The 21,161-nt window shown below is 38.7% G+C and overlaps 1 protein-coding gene across 1 annotated transcript in view; it reads right to left on the bottom strand.

Moving 5' to 3' along the window:
• Positions 1–21,161, bottom strand: part of LOC113013203 (serum response factor-binding protein 1-like) — a 122,114-nt gene that overhangs the window by 100,808 nt on the left and 145 nt on the right. The gene's annotated exons all lie outside the window — the stretch shown is intronic.

Raw genomic sequence — 21,161 nt, 5'->3', positions numbered from 1 at the left:
TCATTCTCTTTCATTCGAGGGGGGAAATAATGATATTGGACTGCCACGGGAAATAAATAAATAAATAAATATGAAAAGAAAGGAAATGAGCATTGTGCAACATAAAATATGACTTCAAAGTCATGACACTGACAAGACAACAAAGCCGCACAGATTGAGGTACTACACACCTGAGGTTAGAGTATTCGTCATTAAAGGAGGAAAATGAAAAAAAAATGAAAGAGTTAAAAGAAAAAGGACGCGTGGCAGCAGAACAGCGACAGTATGAGATGTTGACTATTTTCTGTTATATTGCCCTGGATTCCCCGGAGTCAGCTGCCAAAAGAGTTGTTTTGATAAAAGATATGAGTGATGCTTTTTCAAGGACAGTCCTGTGCATCGAATGCGCCGTCTAGATTGCAGATTTAAAGAGGGAGGACAAAGTTCACGCTGTGAAAAACAAGTACTGTAAGGATTTGATACTACAACAGGAGGCCAGTAGTTGCAAGTCTATTACGTACATACAAAATGAAAACCAATTGATTTAGTCGTTTTACTTTTATTTATTTCTTTTTTTTACAATAGTAATTCCAGGCTGTTGGTAAAGCCTTCATTTAAACTATAAAAGGCCAGATGCAGTTTTCTTAACCATGTCATTTTCAGCTGCATAGCACAACCTTTCTCGCATTGATTTTAAAGTTACTTTCTGCCATTGCTCCTTGTTCTGTGTGTTGCATATATATCTATAACTTTGGCTTGTTTTCATGCTTTTTTCACTAATCAGATCCATCTAAATGTACTGAATGACTAATAAGGAATGACTGAAAAGAACTGTAAACTTCAAAGAACTTAAACCATTCACTGTAGTACACACACACACACACACACACACACACACACACACTGTGGAGTAGTGTGAAAAATGTAAGTCTCTAGGGAAATGTGTTTTGGGTTATGTGGCACATTTGAAAAAAAGCAAATCATTCATCCTCTTGAAAATAATTCCCACAGATATGGATAATAGTCAAGGGCATTCGATTAGCAGCGGCAATAATTTATTTATTTGTTTAAAAATCTAATTTACCGTTGGCTTTAGAAACCGTGCTCTACTTTCCCCACCTTAGCACCTTAGAAATAGCTTCCAGTCTCTGACATCAACTGGTCAAGTGGGCTTTTGGGGGCGTTACATTTCCTTGAATGTAACGTCCCATTTAAATCCTCCCACAACTTTTCAGTGGGATTCAAATGTGGGCTTTGATTTGGCCTCTCCAAACCTTTTTTTTTGAGGCAGTCCTCCGTGGGTTTGCTATGTGCTTAAGATTGCTGTCCTGTGAAAGGTCTACATTTGGTTCATCTTCATTTCATTAGAATTCATAGTCTAGCACATGAAACCACCATACTTCACAACTGATATGAGATTCTCCTCCTGAAAAGCTGTGCTGGATGCGTGCCAAACACTTCTGCTGTTTACTGGCCAAACAACTTTATCTTTGATTCATCTGTCCAGAGAACAATAGTCCGCTTTGTATTTATTACCAAAACTCTACTTTTGCTCTAATGTTCTTTTTGGACAGAAGTCCGGCACATCTCCCATGCAGGATAAATTTGTGCAGTCACTTTGTGATTATAGTGCGTCTACTGAATGACATTTGGAGACTTATTTTTGGTTCAGTTTTCTTTCCTTACAGTAGACTTTACACTCTGGTTTTCAGGTTTTCCACCTATCACCTGTGTGGTTTTGATCAGGCTAAGTAACTGGGTGATCTGTTCCCTTCAGAGTCTTGACTTTGTTCTCTTGTCCTCACTTCTACTAATTTCTTTGATTGCAGTTTTCAAGCTGTTTTCACCTATAAAAGGAAAACTCATCTGGTAATTCCAAGTTGTTCGCCTCCCGCAAACTAAAGGAATCTTTCGCTCAACTGAAACACCTTAAACCCACCTGTTTACCCACTCTCCATCATCGTTCGTTGGCCTTTGGATATAGCCTGCCTTTCCCCTCCAGTGAAGGCACAAGAACAGACTTGATATGCTGGTGAAACACGACCTGTTCCTCGAAAGGAAACTCCTCCTTGAGTTATATGAGACATAAAATTCAGTATTTTTCACCTAAAATATAGCGTTTCAATGGAATATTTTTCCCTTAAAAACACAAATGGAGTTGAGATCAAGCGATAATGAACTGGTCCTGATGCTTCTAAACAAAAAAAAGTAGAAACAGAGATTCTGGGTTCGTCCATTTCTCAGTAGAAGGCAGCAGCAGGGAGAATTTCATGGTTTGCTCCAGGAGTTGAAACTGTGTTCAGTTCAATTCAATGTGATTTGAACTGAAATGAAGAGAAACCAGTATGGGAGAAGTATGCTCCCTCTTGCTAGTCCCTATCAGTACTCTTGCTGCTGTTTTATGGATCAATTGAAGGTATTTCAGGATTTCAGGGAGTTTTTAGTACAGCTTCATAATAGTGAACTATGGAAGAAAGTAGTCCCATTGAGAGACATCCTGCTCAAAAATGATTCCAAGATTCCTCATAGCATTCATCGAGACCAAGGTAATGCCATCCAGAGTACGCAGCCGGTTAGATACCATTTCCAAGATTTTTAGGGCTCAGTACAATAACCTCAGCTTTATCTGTTGTTTGAAGCAGGAAATTAGAGGTCATCTTGGTCTTTGTACTTTTAAGACATTTCTGCAGTTCAGCTAATTGGTGTGTGTTATCTGGCTTCATGGTTAGATAAAGTTGGGTATCATCTGCATGGTATTGATATGGCTATGGGAAGCATGTATAATGTAAAGAGAATTGGTCCTAGCACAGAACCCTGTGGAACTCCATAATTAACCTTAGTCTGTTAGATGGATATGATTCAAACCACTGTCCACTGTCAAAGGCCATAAAAAGATCATTTGTAACCTTCACTGAAGCGGTTTCTGTATTGTGATGATCTCTGAAACCTGACTGAAACTCTTCCTCTGCAGATGATCTGTTAGCTGTTTTACAACTACTCTTTCAAGAATTTTTTAGATAAAAGGAAGGTTGGCTAATTATCACATGTTGAATAATTATCTAAGATAGCTGGGTCCAGTGATCTCTTTATAAGTACTCGTTTGACTACAGCTAGCTTGAAGGCTTGATATGTAGTCGATTAATAGAGTATAGAGAATATGTTGATCATTGTTAAGATTTTGTGCATTTTGTGCTAAATGTTGCCAAATGCATTAATCTGATTGGTCTGTTCTGTTTCTTCCTATCCGGTAAATCGAGCTTAGTTCTGTTGTGTAAAGGCTTTAAGCCCTGTTGTTCTGGCATCATGACAAAAGGCATTCACAAACAGTTTTTTCTAACTGCTTATAGAGTTCTTTAGATCTTGGCATACCATATCTACACATACTTTACTTTTATATCGACGTTAACTACAGACCTTATATGTTGGGTGTTTAAACAAAACCTTTTCCACCTGTTATTCTGAAAGGAGATTCTTATCTAGTGATCTGGATCCCTCATTGCAATTTTATAATGTTTTTAAGGTCTGAAAGGTGGGTGTTTTTACTCTGCCCAGAGGGTCAGTCAATGAGCTCGTCAATAGCTTCAATGCTAACATGTTAAATGTAATGGACACTATTGCTCCCATTAAGGTGAAGGTTATCTCTGGAAGGAAAAAGTCTCCATGGAGAAACTCCACACTGGTGAAAAAAGAAAAAAGAGAGTGTAGGAAAGCTGAGCGCAGATGGAGAAAAACAAACCTCCAGGTTCATTATGACATTTATAAAGAGAAACTTCACAATTATAATTTACAACTGAGGAATGCAAGGAGGTCCTACTTCTCTGACATCATCACTAAAAACAGCCATAATGCTCGGGTCTTATTTTCTACAGTTGACAGGCTAACAAACCCTCCTGTGTCAGTGGCAGCTGAACTTCATTCGACCATGGCCTGCAATGACTTTGCCAAATTCTTCACTGAAAAAATCCAAAAAATTAGACAAGCAATTGGTACATCAACAGCAGATCCAGGATATGTACTGTGTCCACCAAAAAACTGTTTAAACACCATGAAACAGTTCCAACCTATTAACAGCAAAGACCTGGAGGACATCTTAGGTAAACTGAACTCCTCCTCCTGCTGTTTAGATGTCCTGCCAACAAGTTTTTTCAAAAAGGTCTCAAAGACTTTAGAGTCAGACCTGTTACAGATCGTCAACTTTTCTTTATTATCAGGTGTGTTTCCAGAATCACTAAAAACTGCTGTAATCAAACCTATACTGAAAAAGGACAATCTTGACAAGACACAAATGAACAACTACAGGCCGATCTCAAATCTCCCGTTTTTAAGTAAGATCATTGAAAAAGCAGTTTCTCAACAGCTCAGTTACTTCTTAAAACAGAATAATTGCTACGATGCCTTCCAGTCAGGTTTTAGACAGAACCACAGCACTGAAACCGCTCTGACCAAAGTGTTTAATGACATATGTCTGAATACAGACAGTGGAAAAATGTCAGTCCTAGTTTTACTGGATCTCAGTGCAGCATTTGATACAGTTGACCACAACATATTACTCAAACGACTGGAGAACTGGACAGGTCTTTCAGGAACTGTACTAAACTGGTTCAAAACATACGTAGAAAACAGGAAATACTTTGTATCAATAGGTAACTTCACATCTGAGCAGACAAGTATCACATGTGGAGTTCCCCAAGGTTCCATCTTGGGACCCCTTCTGTTTAACATCTACATGCTCCCACTGGCACAGATTATAAAGAACAACAAAATAAACTATCACAACTATGCAGATGACACACAAATATATATCACAATGTCACCAGGAGACCGAGGCCCTGTACAGGCTCTTGGTAAATGCATTGAGGAAATCAATGACTGGTTGTGCCACAACTTTCTCCAGCTAAACAAAAACAAAACTGAGGTAATAGTCTTTGGCGCCAAAGAAAAACGATTACAGGTCACCAGAGAACTTCAATCTATACATCTAAAAACCACAAACCAGGCGAGAAATTTGGGTGTAGTGATGGATGCAGACCTAAACTTAGAAAAACACATTAAGACAATAACAAAGTCAGCTTACTATCACCTCAAGAATATATCAAGGATAAAAGATCTGATGTCTCAACAGGACCTGGAAAAACTAGTCCATGCATTCATCTTTAGTAGGCTTGATTACTGTAACAGCATCTTTACAGGTCTACCTAAAAAATCAGTCAGACAACTACAGCTCATTCAGAACTCTGCTGCTCGAGTCCTCACTAAGACCAAAAAAGTGGACCACATCAGTCCAGCTCTGAGGTCCTTACACTGGCTGCCTGTCCGTCAGAGGATAGACTTTAAAGTTCTGATGCTGGCCTATAAAGCTCTGAATGGTTTAGGACCAAAATACATCAATGACCTCCTGACCCAGTATGAACCATCCAGATCCCTCAGGTCATCTGGATCCGGTCTTTTATCAGTTCCCAGAGTCAGAACCAGACACGGAGAAGCTGCATTCAGCTTTTATGCTCCTTATATCTGGAACAAACTCCCAGAAAGCCTCAGATCAGCTGAAACACTCAGTTTATTTAAATCCAGGTTGAAGACTCACCTGTTCTCAGCTGCATTTGAATAAAGCACCAAATCCACACTTTAAGCTTAAATTTCAAAACTTACACTAACTACTGATTTTATCTACTGTTCTGATTTTATCTGTTTTGATTTTATATACTGTTTTGTTTGTTTGTTTGTTTGTTTGTTTGTTAATTAGTTAGTTAGTTTATTTGCTTGTTTTAATCAATTTTAAATCATGCTTTTTATTTGTTCTTGTTTCTAATGTCTCTGTAAAGCACTTTGAATCACCTTGTTGTTGAATTGTGCTATACAAATAAACTTGCCTTGCCTTGCCTTTCCATGTGACTAGTCCACTTTTAAAAAATTAACGAATCAAAATGACTACAAAATGTCAGTTGTGTGACATTTTCTTTAGCGAATCATCTGTATCTGTAGACAGTTTCAAAGATTATCTAGTATTTGCTTGTTCAAATATAACAAAACTGCACAAAGTTTCTATGGGGTGAGCCTAGGTTTCCGTACTACTGTGTACAAGCAATCTAAAAATAGTGGTTGTACCTGAAGTGGTGAAGTGGTACACAAAAAGACTAAATTGAAGTGAAGATGTACTTTCATATGTACTTTTGATTCAGAAGATCGGTGTTTATACTTCAGTTGCCAAGGTTACCAAGGGTCCTTCCAATTATTCAAATTGCCTATGTAGACATACCATTAAAGAAGTAAGAATAATACTGATTTTATGTATTGTTATTAAAATGTCAGTCTGTGTTCTCCTTGCACTACCCATAAACAACTAAACTATAAATAGCCATAAATAGCTATATTCATATGCAAGTAATTAGGCAGAAATAGAAACCTCCGTGTTTCATTGTGGCCAAACTTTCCTCACTCACCACGAGTGGTGCCGAACTCTATTGAGATTTTGCAGGCACATGATCACTTATCACGTGACATTTATTTGTCGACCATATTGGATGCGTAGCAATCCAAGTGTCTAAAAAACCTACTAAACCTTATGTAGATGCGATAAACTATGGCAAATATGAGAAAACAAACAAGTGCATATATTCTCTCAGAGGTAGTAAAACACTTGCATGGCAAGCATCTCGCTTGTTATGTGAAGAAACTGGGGAAGGTGGGGGGCTGAAGATGGATGTTTACTTAGTCCCTCCGAGTGTGTTTACTGATGTTAAGTGCAACCCCGGCACTCTCCCTGACAGCATGCCACACGAGTTACACTGTATCATTATGTTATCAACAACACCTCAAATTACACCGGGCGAAATCTCAAGCCCTACAAAAGTTTGGATCTTTATTAGTAGTTTGTTTCAAGATGGGTACAGACCGCAGTCACTGGAATAAGTGGACCAAGGTCACTGGTCACTGCTAAGGTAGTTACCTGATTTTTATTACAGCATTATATTGACACTTCTCTGTATATTATTCTTTACATTGTGGAAAAAGCAGCAAGCTCATGTGTGATTGATGACAGTGTATCCATGTTTTTCTGTTGACAAACATTACAGTCTTTATCCCTGTTAGCTACTGTTAGCTCCAGTTCGCTGCTATTACTTAAACCTTTTTAAAGATAGATCTAATGTGGACAAACTTGCACTTAGCAAATAAACTTTCATATGATATGAGAATATAATAAAAGTTTTATCAGAGGAACAGTACTTAAAGAGAGAAAATTTGCTGGCATAATGTTAGCTTATAATGTTACATTGTTGTCTGTTGTTCGGAGATATGAGCATCGCATGTCTGATCTTCATTGGCTCCCTGTTAAATCCAAAATTGAATGCTGCTGGGGGATTCCCGTGATTTAGTGAGGATTTCTTTTTCACCTTTCTTACTCACTATGTGTTAATTGACCGCTCTGCACTGAATCGTACTTGCTCTCTTCCACAGCATGTCTTTTTATCATGTCTTCCTTCTCTCACCCCAAACAGCATTGTAGGGTCTACCTTACAATGTAAAGCGCCTTAAAGCGACTGTTGTTGTGATTTGGGAATTAAATAAAACTGAATTGAATCTCCTGATGACAACTAATCGCTACAATATCAAGAATCAATAAAGATGTTCCTGTAGGATTTCTTATTTTAGTGCTCTAACTTCAGTTAAGGAGTTAAGGAGTATATATTGTATAATATATACATTATACAATATACATGTAAAAATGTTAAATGATAAAATATTGTTTGAAACAGATACTGGTGATGAAATACACTTGATCATCTGCAAACGTGAGCGTCTCTGTAAAAGCCCAAGCTGTGTTCTAGAGCATTCAGGTATGTGTTAACAAAACCCCAAGAAGAAAACATAGTCCATCATTCAAAAGTGAGAAACATTACAAGAGGAAAAGACCGTTGAGAATCTTCACAGGAGTGACCCACCAAATTCCCTCCAAGGTAAGACCGTGCAAGGCTCAGAGAAAGTACACAAATCCCAAAAGCTACATCTCAGTTAGCATGTTAAATGGTAAACTCTGTTGGTGCAGGGGTGATGATTTGGGCTTCTTTTTAGCCACAGAACCTGGATACCTTGCAGTCACTGACAGTCATGAACACCTCTGTATACTAAAGCTTTCTAGAGTCAAATGTGAAGCCACCTGTCTGTCAGCTAATATTTGGGCTAAAATGGGTCATGAGCAGGACAATGAACCCAAGGACAGCAGTAAATCTGCACCAGAATGGCTGAAAAAAGTGTTACAGAAAATCATTTATTCAAGTTATTCCTGATAAAGGTGGTTCTACAAACTGTTGAATGATGATGATGCACTGCTTCTGCATTTTTCTTAAGTTTAAAAAAACAAACAAAGAAAAACCACCTGCTTACTATATATACTATAAGCAGGTGTTTTAATGTCTTCATTTATTTTTGTTAGTTAGATGATCCATAGTTTTTACACTTACTCCATAGCAGCTGGAGAGGTGGCCCTCTGGGGTACGAGCTAGCTGAGAACACTATCACACTAAACACATTTGCAAATACAGTGTGTTTCTCTCTCTTCTGCGCTTGTAAATAGCACTACACAAACATTTACGCGTGACACACAGAAGTGCTGCAATTCCAACATACCCTCAAACAGATCTGTGACACTGTGCAGTGTGTGTGTGTGTCTTCATTAAGAATGTATCCAATCAGTCACACACAAACGCAGCAGCTCGGCACGTCGCTCTGCAGTTTACTCCCGGCCTATAACCCATCTGTCAGTCAAACGGCTGGAGTTCATTAGAGACACCGAGAGCTGGTGACAACTCCCCACTGATCTGACCTGTGTATACAAACGCAGGTGATCTGACCCTCTAGGAGGATATCATCACATAAACAAAGATGTTCTGTCGCCTGAGAGGAGGGGGAAAAAAAACTGAGCGAAAACAGTATGACATCCATGAAAACAGCCTGTGGTATCTTCAAGGTCTATGGAGACAGCCAAGAAGTTGGATATTAAAGAGAAAATGCAGCGTTTGTTTCTGCTGCAGGTTGCACAGAATTGATACAGAAAAGTTCAATTAAACCTTCCAGCTAACAGAACCAAAATGACTCGAGTATATGTTTTGCTAAAGAGGCATTTAGATCCAAAAAGATTCAGCTTAAAAGAGGCCGAAGAACTCTCAAGCTGAAAATATATCATCTGGCATTCAGATGTATTCCACATTGAAGGGCAAGAGAGAGAGATACAGCGCATATTCAGACCTAATAAAGCACATCAATTGGCACTGGCAGGAATGTCCTTTTAATACGAGCACCGTGTGTTCCAATCTTTTCATTGTATCTGATTAAATTCACCAGAGACTGGAATGGAATGGGTTTGTCGTGGGTAAACACGAGTTAAGGGAAAATCTGTTGTGTGGCAAAGAAAGTCTTAAGACTCTATCCTGTTAATAAGATTAGGATGTGAAATATTCATTGGAAAGGCTTAATAATAAATGCTGGTTATTAAAAATTGAATTAATTCAAATTCCATCCATGAATTTTTAAAGGTACATTATTAAGAGTGCACCAACAAGCCATTTCATTGATGTAGTGTTGCGCTGCTGAAACTTAAGTCCGACCTACCCATCCATTCACTTCCTCCGGGCTCGACAAAAAGTCTTTAGGAAAGACTAACGGGCCAGTTTGACAGCGAGGTGAAGTAAAGTACCCCAACCATTCCTCCCTCCACACTTCCATTTAGCATTAGCACGAACCACTCCCTGTAAACTGATTGCTGGCAGGAAGCAAAAAAAAAAGAAAGTAAGAAAAAAAACAGGGCCAGGGTCAATAATTTAAGGAACTTGAAGCTAATTTTAATCTATTAACCTGCGATGTGCACACAGTGTGTCAAAGGTAAGGTTGGAGAGGAATTTGTCATGTGATTCATGCCCTGCAGAGAGAATTACTTTCATGACACATCATAATTTAATGCATTTTGAGGAACTCGGCGTGAGTTTGCCAGGCTGACGGGGGGAGAGGAGATGCGTGTGGAGGGGGTTTGAAGGGAGATGAAGAACGAGAAGGATGTTAAATTATGAAGCACCTTAACAGAGCAATCTGTCTTAGAGAGACATGATTGCCTTACCACTTTGGATTGATGACAATCTGTTTGTAAGGAGCCTTGTAAAGGCTACACGGGTTGTATCAGGTGGTCGGTCAGAGTCGTGGGCTGGAACAAAACAAGCGGATCATCGGTGAGTGCTATATGTTTAACAATAAGCTCTAGTGCCACCTTACCATGAAAGTATACATTATAAAGGGCTTACTGCATAACAGATGTTAACATTAACATATATGTTCGATTAAGGGCTTAATTAATCTTAAAGACATTAATAATAAAAGGCTTCTTACTTTCTTATATACAATATAGGTGAATTACAGAGAGAATCCTTATCACTCATTACTGAAATATGAAGAATTAATAGATGCTAATGTTACGACCATTCATTAAACATTATTGATTTAAGTATTTGACATTTCTAACTGTTTTATTTGTACACGTTGTAGTAAATAAGCAATGTTCAATTAACACTTACTAATGAGTCCATAAAAATCTATTTTTTATGGGTGTAATCTTTTAAAATATAATAAAAGGGTTACTGTGGTTTTAAATAGAATACATTAATGCATGATTTATTAACATGGAAAAAAAACTCAACTTTATGGAACATGACTTACCAGAATTTAGTAAAAAAAAAAAAATACATTTTTAAAGCATGCTAAGTTAATTGTCCTGGCTTTTGTTTTCTGTCTTTCCCGTATTAAATCCCTGCGTGAGAGTGCAGAGTTTCTAAGCTAAAGTACACTTAAAGGGAGATTCTGGCAGGTAAGGTCAAGCACCCTTTTTTCTTTCCTATTATTTAGCTCACTCTTTCTATTCACTGCAGTCACAGGGCTTTTGTCTCAGCTGTGTCCATGCCTTGCGGCTTGCGCTGGAGTGGGGAATAGTAAACTAGCCTATCACTGCGAAGGCTTACTTCAGAGAGGAGGAAGGCTTTGGCTGTCATAGGTTCTCAGGATCAGAGCCGAGAGCTAGGACACTTCATTTGCCGGTGCTAAGAAGGAGGAAAAAGGTGGAGGAGAAGAGGAAAGGGGTGGGGGGTTGTCTGTATGTGCCAGGGTCAAGTGGTGTGGAAAAAGCCAGGCAGTTATCCAATAGAGCTTTGCTCTCTTCTCTGCTCTCTGTTAGTGTCTTATGCAACCCACTCTGTCCTGAGGCTTTCTCGGCTTTGCAGGTTGTGTTGTGGCAAGGGCATCCTGGATCAGCATTTGAAAGGCATTATAACTGGAAGAACTGGAGCTGCTCTGTTAAACCTGCAATACATCAGCAATTCATGAGGTTTGAGGGGCTCATCTAAGGAAGCGTAGCATGTGGATCAGATGACTTTATGTGACTTTCTTGTGGAAATGAACAGACATCAGAACTGGAATATTGAGTGACACTGAGTGTGTGTTTGGGGAAAAAATGGTTATCAATGTGAGAAATGAGGGCATTATAAGAATTTTCTCTGTCACGCGCAACTTGATTGCTTGTGCTCACTCTCCCACGCTTGTTTATTTCAAAAACAGAAGGCAAGGTGCTATGATATTGTGCTGAACAGATGCTGTAAAGCGTATTGGTAAACACAGAAATCTTTTACACGTTCAGGTAATGTGTTAGTGAGCTGTGAAATTGCACACTAGCCACTGTGCGATAACTTGGAAAGAAAACCTTTGTTTGATTCCGCAAGTAAATGTTGAGTGAGTCAGTGAGCGACTGGATTATACATCTCCATATATTATCCCCAAACGTGGTATGCCAGCCCCTAGTGGAAATGCTGAACACTGCAAAATTGTCCATCAATCAAAAATATACCTCCCTATGAATGGCACATGGGCCTTGAGTTTTTCTGTTTTAACCAGTAGAACCAATACACACAGACACATACAGATCTGGAAATTGAAACTGGAGATGAAGGAAAAGTATGTGGGAGCTGGATGAAGAGGAGAAAAGAAATCAGCAAGGAGAGAGTTTGTTGAAGAAAGATGAAAAGTATTATCACTGGGAAGGACAGTGGGTCTGGGGCTTGATGAAACAAAGTGTGCTTCATAAACCATTACCTACTGCCAAATGCTGATCAGATTTGATTTTGGTGAAGATATATCAAAGCTGCTTTTCACTTTTGATAAGTCTATTGGGTTTGGCTCGCTGTTTGTCCCTTTAAGCTACTGTATAATCCGAGCATGAGCAAAAACAACAACAAAATGGCTTTGAAACAGCAGGCTTCACAACGCAGTGGGCTGTAAACGTAAAATGTTCTTTTGCCTTTGTGAGTGTTAGACAAATGCTAGTTGAAACACTATTCCCGTGTGGGTCAGTCGATAATTAATTACAGACCGTGCGAGTAAGTTAAAAATGAAATTTTAATCTGCTGTCACTGTGCTTATGGTTTAATACAGTACATGACACTGTGTTCAAATGCTGTATGTGTAGGGATGGGTAAGATTTTCACGATTCAGATTCCATTTTCGATTCTGTTTAACGATTCGATTCTTTATTGATTCTCTTATCGATTCTTTTTAAAAAGGAGAACAATAAGCTCGATTAGCTTAGAACTTTGTTTTATATCTTCTCTTTGAACAAGATCTTAAGAGATCCACAGCCTACGGCTCTTCAATGGGGTGTCACAGGGTCCCCAGGAAAAAAAAATTGTAAATGTAAAATAATAAAATAAATATTCTTCTGTAGCAATAACAAAGTATAACATAAATTATTCTGTAGCAATTACACAAGAATATCCAGTAATGTCCCTGCCTACAATTAAACACATTCACTTACCGAAAATCGGGGGCATCTGCTGTGGCAAATGGGTGCAAGCCTTTGACCACAAACTTAGTCACTGCTCGGTGACATTCGTCTATCCTGGCCTGAAAGGAGACGCTACCAGTAGACTGCAGCGAGAACTGCCAGCATCTGAGCCAGACTCTGTCTCTCTCATCATGGTCACCTAAATGCACAGTAATGGCAGGTTTTGTAATAAGGCAGATCGCGCTAACATAATATGCACTGTTAGTTGATTATTTACCTGCTGCATTAACGGGAGAGGACGTGCAAACGTTACCGCTGCTGCTGGGTTGAGATTCACGAGTCCAGAGCGAATTAAAAACACGACATTCATTTAAGGTTATCGCGTGTTTTGTGAGCAAATGCTTTTGCATATTTGTAGTGTTTCCTCCCTTAAATGAAATATCTACTTTGCAAGTATTGCAAGTTGCCCTGTTGTCATCTGTTCTCCTAAAGTATAACCAAAGTTTCGAGCGTTTGAGCCGCCATGTTTCCTGCCAGGTAAGTGGCGCTCTGCAACGTGGTGACGTCATTCGGGAAAACTGGAATCGATAAGGGAATCGTTTGCAAAAATAAGATAAGAAGTCACAATCTTTCATTATTCAGTCATTGATATCGCTGTCTGCACACTGTGAGTCAGCAAACATAGCAGCGCTAGCATGCGCCTCAGAATGCAAGCCTACCCTTTGAAAGATTAATATGTGATAAACTGTTATACTTAGCTAATGGGAAAAAGGAGTAGTGGTTTTACAGGAAGAAAAAACCAGGAGCAACATCAAACCACAAACACCAACATGCTAGCATTTACTCGATTTTATGCAGCTAGCTACATTGGGTATTAGCGGCTAGCTAAATTATCAAATATTTCTGCCTGCTCTCTCTCTCTCTCTCTCTCTCTCTCTCTCTCTCTCTCTCTCTCTCTCTCTCTCTCTCTCTATATATATATATATATATATATATATATATATATATATACATATACACATATACATATATATACATATACATATATATATATATATATATATATATATGTCTGTCTCTTGCTAGCGAAGTTGACCCAGACAACAAAGTAAAGCTAGTTTTCAGCTACGAGCCAGACACGGGACCCGACGTATTAGCCAGAGGTCCCTTTACTACGGTTCGGAGCCGCGGACCTGTTTTATCAACACGCGGAATAGTTTCCTATACCTGATCACTAAAAAAAGTGCAGCTTTATATATAATGTATTTTGGTATATTGTTTTCAATGGTTTATACACAAAAGACCTCTATATTACTATATATATACGTAACGTCTGTCTTTTGCTCATGCAAAAGAGGGAAAGTATTTATCACCAGCTCTCTTCCTGTTTAGTTTTTGATTAAATCACTTACATTTCAAACATGAGATAAAATATGTTTTAACTTTTAAATGTATATTCTAAAACATTTTGATCATATGAAGATCTTCTTTGGATTTGCATGAGTAAATCTGCATATTTTAACACCTGTTTGCATGGGTTTAAATAGCTTTTATTCACAATTTTGAAAGAGACTTGAAAAATATCTCTTTAATTTTGAAAGTGAAAACATCTTTTAGAAAAATCTTACACAAGCCATATAAACAGTTGCCATCACAACTCTTAACAATAGCTAATTCACCTGCACTGCCTCCATAACATCCCGGTGAAGGTCAGAACCTCAATGTCAACTGTGCATCCTGGCGTTTCAAAAGAACAGCCTGCACACCCACAGGAAATCCCTCTTCCTATTCCCAGCCTCCAAAGGCCCACATTCACTGCTCCCCTATCCCCAAAAAGCATTCCAGGAATCTGCTCTCTTTTTAATTAGCTTAGCTTTTTATTTTTTTTAATCTGGGATTGTTTTCAGTGAACAATTGTAAACAGCGCAGTTGGGGAAGAAAAGAACAAGACAGTAACTCAATCTGAAATAAACAAAAAGCAGATCAAACAGTACAGTGGATATGATAAATATGCCCAAACTTGGACAACAGACACAGAACTACTGATATACATTTGACAGTCGTTTCTAATTGTAAACCTCCAAAGTTTGCATCAATGGATTTAATACCATTTACAGCTGGGTGCTTTCCCAGCTATAGTAATTAAATGCATTTTGTTTATACATCATTTTCATTAACATCATGCTGGATTGAAATGCTTTACTTTGCAGGTTTCTTCTGTCTTTAGCACTTACTTCAAGGCTATGGTCAAGAGATTTTACTGAAGCATTCTTCTCTTGTAATTAGACATTTGACACTTAGTACCTTTCAGCAGAGTGGCTTTTTAAATGCTCTCAGAGTCCCCTTGTTTTGTTTCAATTGTTTTTTTTGGCATAATTACCGTTGACTAAAACTCCCTCTCAGAGGGTAAAGCAAGAAAATGAAAACTTGCAATAGTTTAGTTCACTTTTTGGAAACACACAAAAAAAGAAGCGTTCAATAGCTCACTGGCCCCTCTTAAATCAGTGCTAATCTCTGTTCCTTGTGAAATTAAAGTGTATTGTGCCACTGATAAAAAAGTACCATCTGAGTGAATGAGAGCACACTACTTCAAACTATGTGCACTATGTAGTTAGAAATCAAAATTAACAACAGGAGCAATTGCTTCAGAGCGTTGCCTGGTATGAAAGTGGTGGTTTGAAATGACTTCTGTTATCTTTACACTTTGCAGGTAGATTAAACAGCTCAGGGGAAAAAGCTGTCTGTGTGTTAATGCTGATGGTGTGTAGCTTTTATCACATAAAGAAAATGACACTGGAGCTTGAAGGAAGATGCAATAGGCAAGGCCAGTAGAAAGCATACAAAGGATGGACAACTGCTGATTTACTGACAGATTATAGTTTTAGATCTTTTTTCGTATAGTGTTACAGCGCAAAAGCAAAGTATTTTTACCTAATCACTCCTTAAAGCACTGAAACTGAACACCGATAAGAAGGTCTGCAGGGATCAATATCATGTTACTGCCATATCATTTATATTTGTATTTGTTCTTTATTCTTTTGCAGTCAGCCTTGGCTGTAAAAAACAAAACAAAGTTAAAAAATGAATAAAAATGCAGGGAACAAAACCAAGCAACTGGAATCACTACAAAGGTTTAGGTAGCAGCCTGACTACAGGGTAACAAGGGACAACTTTGGACTACAAAGCAAGGAAACCAAGGACCTTGTGCTGAAGAAGCTCAACTGTTTGCTTAGTGAAGAAGGAAAGAAATGACTCAAAGTTGGTTTTTTGGCGTAATTAAGTAGCTAGTAGGCCGATGGTTATTTAACTGAGCAAATGGAGCAGGGAGACAGGTAGCAGACCTCAGTTTAGTCAGCTCAAGGGCAGCGCCAGTCAGTAGGCTAGGAGTAACAGAAGCCAGGGAAGGTCAGCAGGCCTACTATGTTTTTGTGCTCATGGTATATGTAGTGTTGATATCTGACAGTAAATAAAAACTCACAGATGCAGACATACAATATTAGCCAATGGGGAGCAGGTGGCCACAATCAGGCAAGAGGAAATCGATAGAAACAAAAGAAAAATAGGAAATAAAATCAAGTCAAAATATTCAAGATACAGAAGTCATCAAAATATTTACTATTAGTTGAGAATGATGAGTGGTGGAGGAATTCTTTAGAATTATTCCTTAGCAGTGAAAGTATTCGTTAAATACTACGAATAGACCTCACTACTCATCATACATACAATATCAGAAGTGCAACTATTTTTATAATTTTGCAGAAAAATGTTCCCTAACAGTCATATGTGATTATTATTGCTACAGATATTTAATGTTGAGGTCATTTGAAATACTTTGTACTCTGTTGAATTTAATAATAATCTATAAAATGATAGCTCTATCTAAATAAATAGCTTTTAATGTGCTAAGAAACACAGGACTAGATGTTGATTAAAAAACTATATTAAATATATTTCTAAAATAAAAATATCACAGCTGAATTAAAATGACATGAGCAAGAATGCTTTTTGGGGTACAGTTTAATTGATGTCTGTTTTTAGGTTTCACTGGGCAAGCAGTGTCTGCCTTGCTTGCCCTGATTGAATGCCATTGACATGAATATATATCAGAGCGTAAATTAAAACGTAGGACAACAGTCATGTTAGTTCATACTCCGCGTTGTGTTTACACTGTTTAGCCAAAAGTTTAAATTGCACTGTTGTCATGTTTCTAACCAAAACAGTGATTATTCCTCTTAATGCTGCTGCTTTTTAGCAAAGTGCTTTAAACACACCAGGTGAAAATGTGCCCTAGTTGTAGACATATGGTGGGCTTCTAATGTGACACAGCAATCCACCCCCCTCATTGTGAGCAAGCGTCAACATCTGGTAGAAGGTATTAGGGAGACTGAGAATTATTGGTCGCACTGTGGGGAAGCGCAGGAGGCAGCCATCTTTACACAGGTTGTCCATTCATTGCTGCAAAAGCTAATGAAATCAGATGTTTGCTTGATTTGGGTTCGATGGCAACTAACACAAACAATCACTGTGGATAATAATCGCTTGTTTTTATGCACTGCGTGTGCTCAATACCTTTAGCTTTAGGGAGGGGGAAAACAACGTGGCCCATGAGTGGAACGCTCATAATAAACACCAGTGAGGCAGAAAGTATTAGAAATATGGTCAAATGATTATGAAGGTACAAACACGAGACTGACTGTTTTTCATGCCTCCTCACTAACAAGCACATCATTTTCAAAAGTGCACAATGGTGTCAAGTCGCTTGGGATGATCCCCCCTTCAACGAGTGCTGGGATTACTGTAAGCTGATTTTCCATAATTTACCCTCACCAAGTGGAAAAGCACAATCCGGATTCGACTTCCTAACTCCCTCTCCTTATCTTGTTCTTCTCATTGTCGTCCTAAGAACAAATATGAGTTATGTCAGCAAGCCTGGCGCTGTAAATAGCTAGTTTTGAAGTTGGCTAATTTGCACTGCAGGTCAAAGCTATTAGAGTTGCAGGTGCTGCTCTAATAGCTTGCAGCTTGTCTTGTCTTTTTGGTACTTTTGTGTTTTTAGGATGTCACACTGTAATTGTATGATATTTCCATAGTTTTACCCCGAGTTTAAACATCTCTAAGAAGGCAGAAAGTGATCCCCATTATTTTCTTGCTGAGTGGATTCTCCTCTGAATCCACACCCCAACTCACACATGTGCTAATAAGACAGATGGCACTGCTGTTTTGGAGGAACTTGTGAGATAAAAATGGAGCAGCACTTCTGTACAATCACAAACAACCTCCTGCAGATAGTTCTGTGCCACAATACACTGTATTTTCTATAAATGCTGAGCTCTACATCATTCCGGCTATTGGCAACATTTTCTCTGAAAGACAATAGGATTGTGTCACTAAAAGAATAAGTTACTTCTAGGTCTACAAGAGCTCTGTTAAAGACACATTAAAGTCCAACTTTGTGATGTTACTCTAAACCTGCTGATGCAATCTGATTTACATACTGTATACACAAGAGAACACAGTCATAGCATCACATTTGTGTGGACACTCAATAAGAGACACTAAATTTTCGATTACAGTCAAATACACATTACTGTAAAATTTGGTCTAAACTAGTGCTGTCAGCATTAACGCATTAAAATGGGCAAATCTGCATTAACGACTTAAGGGGTTACTCGGCATTAACGCGTTAATGCTGTCATCACAACTAACGCGACTTACAATGAACCCATCGCGCAGACTGGCTCAAAATCCCTGAAATGTCTCTGTCAACGCATTTCGGACAGTTTGTCCAAAGTTCGTCAATTCTGCATTAAAGATGGGTCGAGTGAGTTAAAAATGTTAATCGTGTTAATCATGATAACCGTATTAACAGTGACGTGCTTACCATCAGGGTCGTGCTTCACATGAAAACCAAGATAGTTCCAAACGCCAGATCTGAATGAGGGTGGGGGAGGCTCAATTTCGGGTAGCGTGACACTTGACAGTGCAGCCTAGGCGGAGTAGTCGAACGCAGATCCACTGAACGCTCAACACAGACAGCATTGTCAGAAGGAAAATTGATAAAATAAATTAAAAATTTTGTATTGTTCGATACATATGCGTACCGAACCGAAAGCACTGTATCGAACGGTTCAATATCGATATGAGTATTGTTGCACCCCTAATTACCGCTTAAAGCCCTAGTATATACATTCATTGACAACTCAAGCTTATAATTTTCGTATCTTATAATTAAAACTGGCCAACTTGTGCTGCAGCACTGTGCAAAAGACTTCAGCTACCTATCATTTCTTTAGTGTGTTAGGGAAACGAAAATGGGTGTGACAATTTATTGAAACCCAAATGCTTAGAAAATATTGTTAAAGAAGAGGTAATGCAACATGCAGCTGTCTCTGCCATTTTCAAACATGTCGCTGGCACCAAATTTAAATGTATTTTGAAAAAGCAAAAACATTTCTGAACACTCTTTTTAATTTAATTTAATTACAGAGTCAAAATCATTTCATTCTGTCTTTTTTTCCCCACTTTCCATCTTTTCTTGGAATCAGTGTTGGATGACAAAAATGATCACCCGCACTTTCTGTTTTCTTATCTCTGTCTGTTTCAGAAAATCAAACAGCACTCATTGTTTTACAAGTAACCATATTTTCTGCTAACAGAGGACGTGTTAAATCATCAAATTCTGGCAGAAAGTTTGACGTGATATTCTCTCCCAAACACAGACAGAAAAATAAGTTGGCAAGTGGACCGGCCAGGCCCCCGAGCAAATAGTGGAGGTTGGCTGCCAGTGTAGTCTGCACCACCTTCCAGCATGTGTTATTGTTCCTTATTACTGCCCATATTTTTCATCGGTTGTCTCCTAGCTGTCTCTACCCCCCCCCCCACCCAGCATACCGTGTTTGGCATTGTTATGTGAATGCCTGGATCAAGCCAGTTTTGAGTGAATGACAAACTGTATAGATTGCACAGAGGCACGCCTCAGCTTTGGTTAGTTTTCCAGATTGCATCGTTGAAAAGAAGGTGCAGATAAATCAATGTGCTGTTAAATAATGCATGGTTGAAAGATATTTTGTAATAAATTTATGAAAGTGCGAGTGCTGAGAAAACATTTCCAGGTGAGTTGGTCAGTACATTCTCAGCATTTTTCAATTTACTTTCATGCACTACTCTATTGACAAGTGAAGCATAGGTAAATGCATCAGCGCACGTACTGGATTTTTCATCCAACATGGCATAATGTTGTCTTCCCTGCACTTTTCAAATTACTGTATTAGCTCAGCTGCTCGAGCTCTGTCAGCTCTACTCCACTGCTCCTTTCCTGCCTCCCATTAATCTGATCTTAACCAATGGAAACATTTCCAGTAGAATTCAATTGAGGCAGCCAAATACACACACACACACACACACACACACACACACACACACACACACACACACACACACACACACACACACACACACACACACACACACGTGTCTTTCGTCATGTGCGGACGCTCTTGGTCCAGTGCAATCTTTACTGACCATAAAGAGAGGGAGATGAAGTGGGGAAATAAGCTGTTACCCATTTGTCGTGCCTGCAGTTATTCTAGCATCAGATCAATCTCAGGAGGACTGCATTGTTTCACAGTGAAACAAAAGGATCTTCTTTCATTTTATCCTTTTTTCAGGGCACATTAAAGAGGCTGGCTACAATCACATTGTAATAGAGAAATGCATTTATATAATTTCATTCGGAAAACCTATATTTGATGGCCATAATAGTGAAAATGGGACAAGTCTTCAGTGTAAATGCTTAAAGAAAACAAAAACAGTTTTTAGCGAATGCAAATTTATCCGGAAGGTGCATGGTACGCAGCTTTTCTTTTTCCTAAAGAGGAGGAGAGCTCAAGCTCTTTTGTGAAAGCAGCTCTGCATATTTTAGCGTTTTACTCATGCAACATGTTCTGTTATTCCTCCAGTGTGATTTGTTGGGAATTTGAAAAGTCAATTAAAAGGTAAAAGTGTTTTGTTTTAAAAGAACTACACCATCATCCAGGATATATTACGTTTAAAGGAGACTTATTAAAGAAGAGACTCTCAGCTGCTCCCTTATTCCCCAAATGGTCACCACAGCAGACTTCACACTCATGCAACCCTTGTATTTATTCGTACTGGTTGTAGATTGGCTGATGACCCCTCCCTCAGATGGGATTTGTGTCTCCACCTGGTCACAAGCTTGATATCTTTCACATATAAGAATACCTTCCACTTATCCAATTTTAGGGCACTGGAGCCTATGAAAAGGCAAATCCTTTTCCTTATTTTATGTCATCCATCCATCCATCCATCCATCCATCCATCCATCCATCCATCCATCCATCCATCCATCTTC

This window comes from Astatotilapia calliptera, chromosome 3 (genome assembly GCF_900246225.1).
Source record: "Astatotilapia calliptera chromosome 3, fAstCal1.2, whole genome shotgun sequence".
Lineage (NCBI taxonomy): Eukaryota > Metazoa > Chordata > Actinopteri > Cichliformes > Cichlidae > Astatotilapia > Astatotilapia calliptera.
The sequence above is the reverse complement of the archived record's forward strand: the minus strand, read 5'-3'. Positions and strand labels throughout refer to the sequence as shown.